Source organism: Hermetia illucens, chromosome 1 (genome assembly GCF_905115235.1).
Source record: "Hermetia illucens chromosome 1, iHerIll2.2.curated.20191125, whole genome shotgun sequence".
Classification (NCBI taxonomy): Eukaryota; Metazoa; Arthropoda; class Insecta; order Diptera; family Stratiomyidae; genus Hermetia; species Hermetia illucens.
In genome coordinates this window covers 124,024,578-124,036,683 of record NC_051849.1, presented here as the reverse complement: position 1 = coordinate 124,036,683, position 12,106 = coordinate 124,024,578, and the positions used below count along the sequence as shown (strand labels likewise).

At 45.6% G+C, this 12,106-nt stretch overlaps 1 protein-coding gene across 7 annotated transcripts in view; it reads right to left on the bottom strand.

The window, feature by feature from the left end:
* Window positions 1-12,106, bottom strand: part of LOC119647249 (tubulin polyglutamylase TTLL4-like) — a 429,241-nt gene that overhangs the window by 229,629 nt on the left and 187,506 nt on the right. The gene's annotated exons all lie outside the window — the stretch shown is intronic.

The window sequence follows — 12,106 nt, the reverse complement described above, 5'->3', positions numbered from 1 at the left end:
TAATTTTGATAAAAAAAAAACCAACCCCCTACTTATCAAAATATTATAATATAGACACACAGTTTATACATTTCAATTATTTATTATTGTACTGAGAACCTAACAAGCATACATACATACATACATACATAAGTTATCTCCTCAAGATCGCCGTTCAAAAAAGCTGTAGTGAATGATTATATGTCCTGGTTATTTGCCCCGATAACATTTGATATCCATTTTGTTGAGATTGACATTTTGTTTCGCTTGACATCTTTGCGCTTTGACCGTTGGCATATTGTTATTTTTCTTATGTTTCCATGTTTGCGCAGTGTTTGCACTACCGGCTTCATTGGGTTAATCATTTCCACACACTTTCATTTTCATGTCCATAAATTTTTTTCTGATGGCGTCCGTCGTCATTTGTATACCTGAATGTTCCATTGTCATAATCATCGGAATGAATTTCTGCTAGCAGCTAGCATTACGCACTCGATCCACTCACCACTTATGCAGGATCCTATCCCGGTCACCTTTTGTTCTGTCTCGACTATTTGCGTTTCGTACAACTGCATGGATACGCAATTTTCGAGGCGGGTTAAGATCAAATTATGCAATAGAGATACCCTTCTCGTAAATTCCGAATCATCAAATAACACCTTCAACTTGTTCCATAGTTCCAACGTAGTCGCTGCGTCAACATTAATTTCGACTTGGTTCTCGCATGATCTGCGGCTTGTGTTATCTTCCCAATTACTAAATTGATGGAATGCAGCATATCATCCAGGATCAGAAAATTCTCCGCAGCCAAGACCCATTTGTTGTAGCTCTCCCTGCCTTTTAGTTTAGGAATATTTACCAAGTAGTTCGATGCCATTTTTGCAAATGTTTGTTGCATATACTAAATATCACGTCACTAACAACAATTTGCTACTTTAATTCGTGAAACTTATGAAAGTTATTTTCTTTTACCAAGGGCACTGGGCCCATAAACTAATAATAAAGCATACTTTTTCAACGAATACTACGGGATTTGGCATATAAAATTACGGTATATAGCGAATCTAGTTATTTCCTATTTTCTACTGATAATAAAACTTTATCTTCAACTTTTAATGATAATGGGTTCACATTACTACCGCTTTGTATTTTCCCTTTGTCTTTCGACGCAGTATTTGTTTTGTCCAGGCAAAGGAGGAGGTTTTGAGGCAACGTATTTGTACTATCCTCAGTAAAACAAAAATAAAATGCTGAGATTAGGGAAAGAGATAAAAAAAGTAAAAGGTATAGTTCCAGTTATTCCACTGTGCAAAATTTCACCTCGTCCCTCTTGGTGATAGGTCCCATGACAGGCCGACCAAGAAAATGCATCCAATGTCGTTAAAAACAAAACTATCGTGTTGAATCATAAGTCTTGAAGAAATGCTAGCGCGGCAGAACGAGGCTCGGTCCTATAGAGAAATGGGCAAAGGTTCTTGACACATGGACGTGTCAGAACGTAAGTAAATTACTCCAAGCAAAACGAATATATGTCGATACGCTAAATATTAGTACCCTCACTGAAAAGACCGAGGAATTCGCAAGAGTCGTTCGGATATTTGCGCTCTACAAGAAACGCGATGGTCTGGTACCAAAAGCTGCAATATAGAACACAAAGGTAGTAAAAATGGCTATACACTTCTCTATTTTTGTAGCCCGCATACTTAATCTGGTGTTGGCATTGCAACCTCAGAGGGTTTCCGTGATGCCATCAAAGATGTCGAACGATTTAATGTCCGGCTGATAAAGCTCACCATTATATGAGCTAACCGCATTATACACTTCATCACGGTATACGCATCACGCGCAGGTCGACCTGATGCCGAGAAAGCTGCTTTCTGGCAGCTTCTCGATGCAAAGACCTGTAACGTACCTGCTGATGAATATACATCATTGCAGGCGACCTTAAGTGTGGGTGAAAAGGCAAACGACAACAAGCTCCATGGGGGAAAGAATTTGAATCACGAGTTATGAGTAATAATCCACAAATAACGACCAAGTTCTCGAATATGTAAGCAAGTTCAACTTCGCAATTTGATTCTAATATAAATACCCTTTGCTTGAGAATATATTAAACAGTGTAGCTTCATATAATGTAAACATCCTTTGTTAGAACAAAAAAGAAACGGAAAAAAAGAAGAATTAAATTACTGAGAACGCAATGTTGCAATTTAGATCCTTTGTTCTGAAAACTATAAAACAGAGAAGATCATATCAATCGAATTAGTCACGAGGAAGTCAGCAACTTAAGAGTCAATCATGAGTAGTGACAGAGTCAAAGTCATGAGTCCAATCCACTAAGAGCCAGGCGAGTAGTTGATGCTTTTTTCTGTGAACTTCGAGTCGAACGGACGTGCTACACGGACTTTTTATCGCGAATATTCTGCAGTGTCCTTTTACCTTATTCTCAGAGCCTTTCCCTGAGTAACCTGGTGCTGTGCGTTATGTCAGTACCTCGCGCAAGTGAAACGGCTAATTCTCGCGCTTCTTGTGTGCTTTCGAAGACTTAAAATTTTGTTCCGGCAACAATATTTTGCATCCAATTTTGTAATTACTGTTCCCCGGTCAATTACCTTTGTTTCAAGTGCAAAGATTTGCAAATAAATCTGACTTTTTTGCATATCTTCAAGCAATCTTCGTTACTAATTCCTGTTTCTCTGTTGTCGATGAGACAGGAAGTGTTACGTGGCATTGTGACAACACGCTTGCCTGTTGTGCGCTAGATACTAAGTTCGATCCTCCTACGCCCCGGTTTACACTTTTCTTCCGCTAATAAACTACTGTCGCCGAATCTTTACAGAGTGTGCGTAATTTCAATTTCAATTGAACTTGATATTACCATCGATAAACTATTGTGACTACACTCCCGTGGCTATGTGTTTAATCACTCCAAATTTTTAGACTGCGATGGATACTGTGGTGCGACCTTCCACGCCAAATGTTTAGGTATTCCCTCTGCGTTTATAGATATTCGGGCTAAATTTTCATTTAACGTTGCCTATCGTTGTAAAGCCTGCTGCGGTAACACGCTATCGGATGCAATTCAGCTGCATCAACGGCGACTTTGTCGTCGATTCAACATGCAGTTTCAAAATCGCCGACAATTCTTCCCCCGCAAGCTGCTGCTTCATCGAGCACCAGCACTGCAGCCAACAAAACTGGCGCCATACCTAAGTCGCCCCGGTCGACTAATTCTAATTCTCTGCCTCTATTTGCCACGCACTGTTCCAGTGTGTCCATAAAAGATGGTATCAACCCGATGACGTCCGCTAGCCAACTGAAAAATCCTGCATCCGAGGGACAAGTTCCCTACGCAACATCGGATGCCCTACGAAGTTGTGGCGTTTATCCTCCAGTCGCTGCATGAGCACCACCACACGCTTCCTCCTGTGTATCATCGATGCCCGCCACCGCTGAACCGCAGGCCTTTCCGACCTCATATTGTCCGAGCGGCCCCCAATTGAACGTCGCCTCGCCACTGAAACAGCTGTTCGTGTCAAGGCTAGCGTACTCCACTACCCCCGACGAAATTCTGGCCTATATCAGAAGCAAAACCAACTCAACTTTGTCACCTCTTTCCTGTGTGAAGCTGACGAAGGATGGCTCTCCTGACCGAGTGATAGCTTCCTTGAAAGTGACATATCCCCATGACTTCGATGCTATCGTCCAATCTTCCTTTTGGCCACAGGGGGTCTTCGTTAAGTCTTATCAGAGGTCTAAGTTTCGTGAAAATTTCCGGCCCGCCCGCCTGGCTCGCCGGACTTCAATGATTCCAATAACTATACGCTATTTGATCAAAATGTAAGGGATCTAAGGACCAAGCTGTCGGATTTCAAAAGTGTGTGGCGCGGCAGGGTCTGCAGCATTCGAAATTTATTTCGAATGTTGCGGATGCGGATGGGTAGATGGCGCGGAACTCTCCACTCACTCATTTTAGAACGCACCAAGGGAGTGGAGAATTAGCGGTGGAAAAATGCCGTTGGTTGGGACAGTAAGGACCGCATGGAAATAAGTCGGTCTCTTCTGTTTCCAACCGCGGCGGTGAACACAACATAAAAAAAAGTAAAAGTATATTTATTACATTGTGATACGTAAAGTAACAAAGAAGAAAATCCGATTTGTACCGGTTTAAAGATAAGCATCTGAACGCGATTGACGACAACAAAAACGGTTAAAATACATTTAAATTGGCAAACATAGTCAGCAGCGACTTTTAAATTTTTAAGGTTTTGTTTGTAAAACAAAACCTTATTAAAATCGGTTTACTGTCTGTCTGTCTGTCCGTCACACACATTTTTCTCGGAGACGGTTGTAGCGATTGGCACCAAATTTGGTAGAAAGGTGGGAGCTGTGAACGCTCACGCATATAGTGAGTTACATCCTTTTACGTCGAATTTAAGGGGGGGTCCCCATACATACAAAAGGAGGGTGTAAATTTTTTTTTCATCAAATATAGTCATGTGGGGTATCAAATTAAAGGTCTCGATTAGTACTTCTCGAAGCCAGTCTTAGTTTTGACATTTGTTGAAAAGGTGGGGGGTGCGGGGGGTTGAAAGTGGTCATTTTTTTAACGAACCCATTCTCAGAAACTACCCAACCGAAAAATCTGAAAAAAATCAGGGGGCTGTCACTATATGGTGCCTAGGGTCCGAAATACCCTCCATATCGATGCCTGTTCAAATAAAGTTAATAATAGTACATTACTATAATTTTTAGTAATTGGCAGGAAAACCCCCCTTAAGTTCACCCTAGAATCACAAAATTTTGCAACAATATAGACTACAGCATAGAGCATGATCCTGCCAAATTTGGTGAAAATCGCACTATTACTAACAAAGTAATACTAAGTCAAAGCTGTCGCTTCTCTGCAAATTCCAGACTATGAATGTCAATATCACTTGAAAGTGGCTATTTTCACATAATATATGCATATTTTACGTGTTACATGCTAATGGGACAAATGCACACCCAAATCTCTTCATATAATAATAATCGTTGGCCCAACAATCCATATTGGATCAGGGCCTTGAAGTGTGTTAGAGCGCTTCATTCAAGACCGTAACGGTACACTAGGAGGCAATGTGGTCAGCATTGCGCTCGCCCGAGATTATTACCCTGATTTCACTCAGGTACTCATTCACAGCTGAGTCGACTGGTATCCGACGTCAAATCACGATGCAAATTCCACTGCCACCAGTGAGATTTGAACCGCGACCTTCCGTATGACAGCCTAGTGCTCTAACCACTGAGCTATCCGGACTCTTCATAAAAGAAATAAACAAAACCTTTCATACCTGAAGCGTCTAGCTTCCGGTTTCCCGACTTGTTTGCATTGAATTTGTGAAGATAATAATCGTTTCAACAAAGTGGTGACCCCGTCTAGGAAAACGCACAAGCGCCGCCGCCACAGTCATTGCTACCATCACCCGCGACGGCCGCTCTAATTCACGCCAGCGCCACCGCAGCAACGGCCGTCTCCAGCACCGACAGCAAGTTCTCCGAAAATAACGAAAGGATCGTAGTGTTTTCCCAAAATCTCGGTCTACAGTCCGGTGCGCGTAGCACATTCATCGAATTTGCACTTTTCTCGCCCGAAAACGAGTCGAGTGCTGCGTCGCTACAACGTCTGGGATTGCAAAGCCACACAGCAGGGACAGGAGTAGTCGCGGTAACGATCAGCAATAGCCCAAGGATCTCAAGTTCAGTTTTTGTTTATACCCGTCGAAACGGTCCGGCCGAAAAGCAGCAGCAGCAGCGAGCACAACAACAACAATTGCAGCAGCAGCAGCGAGCGCAACAACAGCATTTACAGCAGCAGCAAGTGCAACAACAACGACAACCAGCAACGGAACAACGGAAATTTTAAATTTTATTGTTTTCTAATTGTTAAATTTTATAATAATTGGCAATCAATCGGTTCAAATTTAATTGTTGTCATTAGTTTCGCAATATTCACACTAATTGTTAATTATATAATAGTTAAAATAAAAGTTATACCAGCTGCAGGAGACGGCGTTGAAGTGTTTCTCATCGCGGGTTCTCCGTTTTCTGGGTGGTGATTTCGGTCTGCGCTCGAGAGCGTCCGCTTCGGTCGTCATTTCTGTGTTCATGCGTGCATTTGTGGGTGCGGCCTGCCGTGTCGGAGCAAAATTCACCGCGTTTCATTATAAACTCACCGCGTGTTCATTGCAAACTCGTACTTTTCGTTACTCAAGATGTCGTTCGACAGCAAAGACGCGGCAGGCCCATCGGACCCGCAAGTGACCGCCCTCGCCGTACGCGTTCCTCCGTTTTGGCGGCGGAACCCGGAGCTGTGGTTCGTGCATTTGGAAGCGCAGTTCAAATGTCCGGCATCACATCGGACGCGACCCGCTTCAACTACGCGGTGGTCGGACTGGACGAAGAGTCGATTCTTCTGGTGTCGACGTAGTGAAGTCGGCATCGTACACACAGCTCAAGAGCGAGTTGATCAGGTGCCTGTCGGCAAGCGAGTCGGCAAAATTAAACCACTTGCTGGCGGGTTTAACGTTGGGTGATCGAACTCCCACCCAATTGCTTCGCGAAATGAGGCAATTGGGTGGGAGCAAGATTGGCGATGACCTGATCAAGTCGCTCTGGCTGCGACGGCTCCCGGAGAGCACCCAGGCGATCCTAGCCTGCGTCTCCGGTTTCTTGGAGGAACTGGCAGCGACAGCCGACCAGGTGCAGGAGGTGTATGTACGCCCAACCATAGCGGCCGTTCAACCACAGTCGGATGAGGTGAGCGACTTAAGGCGCGAGATAGCTGCTTTAACGGCCAGCGTGGCCAAGATGCGGGCGACGTTGGACGCGCAGCGTTCGAGTGCCACATCGCGAGCTCGCTCACGGTCTGCCACACGAAAAGGGCGTTCGGGTAGCAGGTCGTCAAGACAGCCTGCGGACAAAGGTATTTGCTGGTACCATCTGAGATTCGGAGATAAAGCGACAAGATGTACGCTACCTTGTAAAGTCGCGTCTACCGCAAAAAACTAGGTCCGCAGGGGGTCTTGGCGACGGCCACCCAGAGCGCAGCGCCACGTCGCCTAACTATTTTCGACCCTCTCAGCAGGCGCAACTACCTCGTCGGAGGGGTGCGGAGGTTTCGGTTCTTCCCGTACCCCGGCATCATAAACTCTATCCACAACCCCTCAAACTGGCGGCAGCAAATTCCCCCCGCATCAATACATACGGGTACAGGCAAGTGGACGTGAGTCTTGGCTTGCGTAGGACGTTTTCGTGGCGTTTCATCCTGGCGAATGTCAGCTTCCCCATATTAGGCGCAGACTTCTTGTGTCACTATGGATTGCTGGTGGACTTGCAAAATGAGTCCCTTATAGACCCCACAACCAACCTTAATTCGTCGGGCCAACTGGTATCTCACGCTGACAATAACCTTTCCGTTCTTTTGGAAGACATCACCGACTCTCGTGTTCGGACACTCCTCCAAAATTTCAGCCAGATTACTACCGAGTGTAGTCTCTCGAAACCAGTGAAGCACAATGTGCAGCACCACATTAATACTACTGGTTCCCCGATTTTCTCGAAGGTGCGTCCTCGAGTGCATTTTTCAACGTCTCCTTGAGGCCGGTTTAGTCCTAAACGTTAAGAAATGCAAATTCCTTCAACAAGAGGTGAGATTCCTCGGCCACTCCATTTCCTCTGAAGGAATACAGCCCGACCCAGACAAGGTGCAAGCAATTACAAGCTTCCCGCGTCCGAAAACAGTGACGGAGTTGAGGAGGTTCTTGGGCATGCTAAACTTCTACCGTCGTTTCCTGCCCAAGGCCGCCCAACACCAGTCCGTTTTGAACGCGTACTTGTCTGGCCCCAAAACAAAAGACACACGAGAGATTGTGTGGTCTGAAGAGGCTGTCCGCGCGTTCGATAAATCCCGACAGCAACTGGCTGATGCTACACTCTTGGCATTTCCTCTGCAAGATGCACCCCTAGCCGTTTTTGTTGATGCCTCTGACATCGCAGTAGGTGCTGCCCTTCACCAAAAGGTGGATCAAGTTTGGCAGCCGTTGAGCTTCTTCTCGAAACAGTTGAATCCCGCTCAACGGAACTACAGTACCTACGATCGCGAATTGCTCGCCGCGTACTTGAGCATCAAATACTTCCGTTTCTCCCTAGAAGGCAGGCCGTTCACAGTGTTCACGGACCATAAGCCTCTCACGTATGCTTTGAAACAAAAGCCCGACAAAGCGTCCCCTCATCAGCTTCGACACCTGAGCTTCATAAGCGAGTTTACGTCAGACATCTAGCACGTGTCCGGCAAGGGCAACATAGTTGCTGACGCTTTGTCTCGTGTCTCCGAGGTTAACATCCCCGCCTCACTCGATTTCTCAGCTGTTGCCAACGCGCAGGAGGATGACGCAGCATTTCAGAGCCTCAAATCCAACCCCAAATACAAATTTCGGGAGTTGCCCATCTTCGACTCAAACATCTCGCTCTGCTGCGAAGACTTGGAAAAGGGACCTCGGCCATACATTCCGGCCACATTTCGCAAGGAAGTGTTCCACGCAGTTCACGACTTGGCGCATCCCGGCATCAGGACAACAAACCGGTTAGTCACCGGAAAATACTTCTGGCCCTCCATGAACAAGGATATCAATTCCTGGGCCAGAGAGTGCATCACATTCCAGAAGTGTAAAGTCTCCAGGCATGTAAGGGAAAAGTGGGTTCATTCCCTCGCACTACCAAGCGTTTCCACATGATACACCTCGACATAATAGGGCCTTTGGGAGACTCGCACGGTTACAAGTATTGCCTCACAATCATCGACAGGTTCACGCGGTGGTCTGAGGCAATACCTCTGAAAGACATTACGGCCCCAATCTGGTGCCGAAGCCCTCTGCCGAGGGTGGATACCTCGCTTTGGCGTCCCTGCAGTGGTCATCACTGACCAGGGAATGCAATTTGAATCCACCCTTTTCTCGGAGTTAGGCAAACTCCTGGGTTTTAAACGCCAGCGGACTACGGCATACCACCCGCAATCCAATGGGATGCTAGAACGTTGGCACCGGACAGTGAAAGCCGCCATTATGGCACGCGGCGACCCGTCCTGGACTCAAGTCTTGCCTCTCGTCCTACTCGGCCTACGTACAACCCGCCGAGAGGAATTTGCTGCCAGCCCCGCGGAGCTGGTATACGGGGAGAACCCAAGACTTCCAAGCGATCCGGTTTTCGACAAGAGATCGGGTCTCACGGAGTCGGGGTTGGTGCGTCTGTTGAGGGACAATCTCCGACGCATCAAAGCGCCACCACCCACTCGACACGCGTCCATACCTGCCAGTTCGCCCAAGGAACTGGACACTTGCACGCACGTGCTGATCAGGACGGATGCCGTCCGGAAGCCGCTGCAGCCTCCATATGAGGGCCCGTACCGCGTTCTCGAGAGGAGAGAACATTTCTTCCAGCTCGAGATCGGTGGACACAAGAAGGCGGTCTCTTTGTCCAGGCTGAAACCCGTGTGCGCCCCGAAGCAGCGTCGTGTCCGCTTTGTGGATTAACGGGGAACGAAGTTCCGGGATCCTTCGCCGAAACCCCCTGGGTTTCGTCTGGGGGCGGAGTGATGTGGCGCGGCAGGATCTGCAGCATTCGAAATTTATTTCGAATGTTGCGGATGCGCACGGGTAGATGGCGCGGAACTCTCCATTCACTCATTTTAGAACTCACCAAGGGAGTAGAGAATTAGCGGTGGAAAAATGCCGTTGGTTGGGACAGTAAGGACCGCATGGAAATAAGCCGGTCTCTTCTGTTTCCAACCGCGGTGGTGGACACAACATAAACAAAAAATAAAAGTATATTTATTACATTGTGATACGTAAAGTAACAAAGAAGAAAATCCGATTTGTACCGGTTTAAAGATAAGCATCTGAACACGATTGACGACAACAAAAACGGTTAAAATACATTTAAATTGGCAAACATAGTCAGCAGTGACTTTTCAATTTTTTGCATTGAATTTGTGAAGATAATAATCGTTTCAACAAGTGTCTGCCTTTGCATTCCAACATCATGTCACCTGCATTTCTGAAACCTGGCTGGATGACAGGATTTTAGATTCTGAGCACCTCGAAGATTACTCTGTCTTTCGTTGTGACAGAGACTGCGTTGCGCTTGGCAAGACAACTGGCGGAGGTGCCCTAATAGCTGTTAAGTCCCCTCTCCGTGCCGAAATCATCCTTTCCTCCTCCTCCTACGATTCTGTTACCATACGTGTCCTTCCGCCAAAAGTATGTTCCTTTATCATATCGTGTGTATATTTTCCCTACCTAAGCTCGCCTTCTCTGTACGAGGATTTCTTCGATAGATTATCAGAGGCCCTAATCGTTTTGTTTCCCTCACATCCTTTCATCCTCTGTGGTGACTTTAATCTTCCTATGCTCTCCTGGCCCATTACTCTTGTCCTTCGCTCCCTCCCTAATAACTCGACCCACCCTTCCCTTCCTCTATCCACTTTCATGTACACCTGTGGCGCCCTCCAATTTACCCTTTCTAGAAACCACTTAGATCGCACTCTTGACCTTGTCCTCTCTAACCTTCTTGTACGTTATCGTTCCCAATCCCTTCATGCTCCGTCTTACGTTGCCCCTGATGCCCATCATCCTGCTCTCGAGTTCGATATTCAGATATCCCGACTCCACTCTCTTGTTGCTCGCAAGCCTACCAAGTTCAAATTTCGTAAGGTGAACTTCGAAGGTTTGAACTCAACCCTGGCATCAATCAAATGGGTCCTCCTCCTCTCTCCATTTACGTGTGACCAAGCACTCAACACTTTCTATACCATTTTATCTGATCTTCTTCCTTGTTACGTTCCCTCCTCTCCTAAGTGCTTACGCTCTTACCCCGTCTGGTTCACCACTGAAATTCACAAAAAAACTACGTCAAAAACAGACTGCGAGAAAGAAGTTCCTGTCTTCTAGAAACGTTGCCGACTTAGTTTTTTCCAAATCCCTTCGTTCCTCGGTCAAATCCTTAATACGTAAGTTCAGAAACGAATATTTGTCCAGCGTGGAAGACTCACTAAAGCGCGGAAACCTGAAACATTTTTGGTCCCACATTCGCAACTCCCGCTGCCCTGCCCAGTTATCCCCTCCGTCCATTAAATTCTCTGGCTTTTCAGCTAACTCCCCCAAACTATCTTGTGATTTACTCTGCCGCTACTTTTCGTCACCTGCCGTCCTGCGTCTTATAACACACTGGCGTAAACATTTTCCACATGCCCTTCGCAGAGCTCAAAGACTACTTTCATTCCTCGATTCCCAGGCTTTGCCGAAATTGTAATGCAAAACAGCTTGGTCCTTTTAACTTCCCTACTTTAAGTAGTTTTAAACGTAGGATAAGATTTATGTTTTCTCCTCCTCCTGAGGACAATAATTAATTGGAATTTTTTCTGTTTGTTGTCCGTTAATAAATAAATAATTATTGTGAGTTAGTGTAGTGAAGTGTTTAGTGTCAATAAGTGAAAACATAAGTTAAGAATTAAATTATATTGAGACGTTTTACTTTTGATAAAGTACATTTGAGGAAAACTCAAGTGTTGTTACTTACAGGTTACGCGGAAGGAATCTCATAACTAACTAATTTTGTTAAAAATCGAAACAACGACCTTAACTGACACAATCGTCCGCCCTAAGGAGGGATGAGCCCCTTGGGAACAGAATCTATGTTAAAAAAAAATGGTTAAAGGGAAACTTTAACACACCGTCACAACAAATAGCTAAAGGGAAACTTTAACTAAAAACTGGCAAATCAGTTGAAGTGGAAAACTTTAACCTTGGCTGAACAAACAGTTAAAGTGTAAATTGAACTTAATAAACTACATCAGTTAAAGTGGAAAAACTTTAACTTATATAGTTCAGTGGCAAGTCTCCTTAGTCTAACCACTGTCGTTGAGACCGACGCTAGGCTGAAACCAACCTAAAAACAATAAAAACTCATTTGGCAAGTCCTGGGAAACAGATAAGTCATCTGGTCATACACAAACACACAAAACTAACACTTTGAGAAACAGAGTAGTTAAAATCCGACTCGCGACCCTGCACTTCGGAAAAGGAAAGGTGTA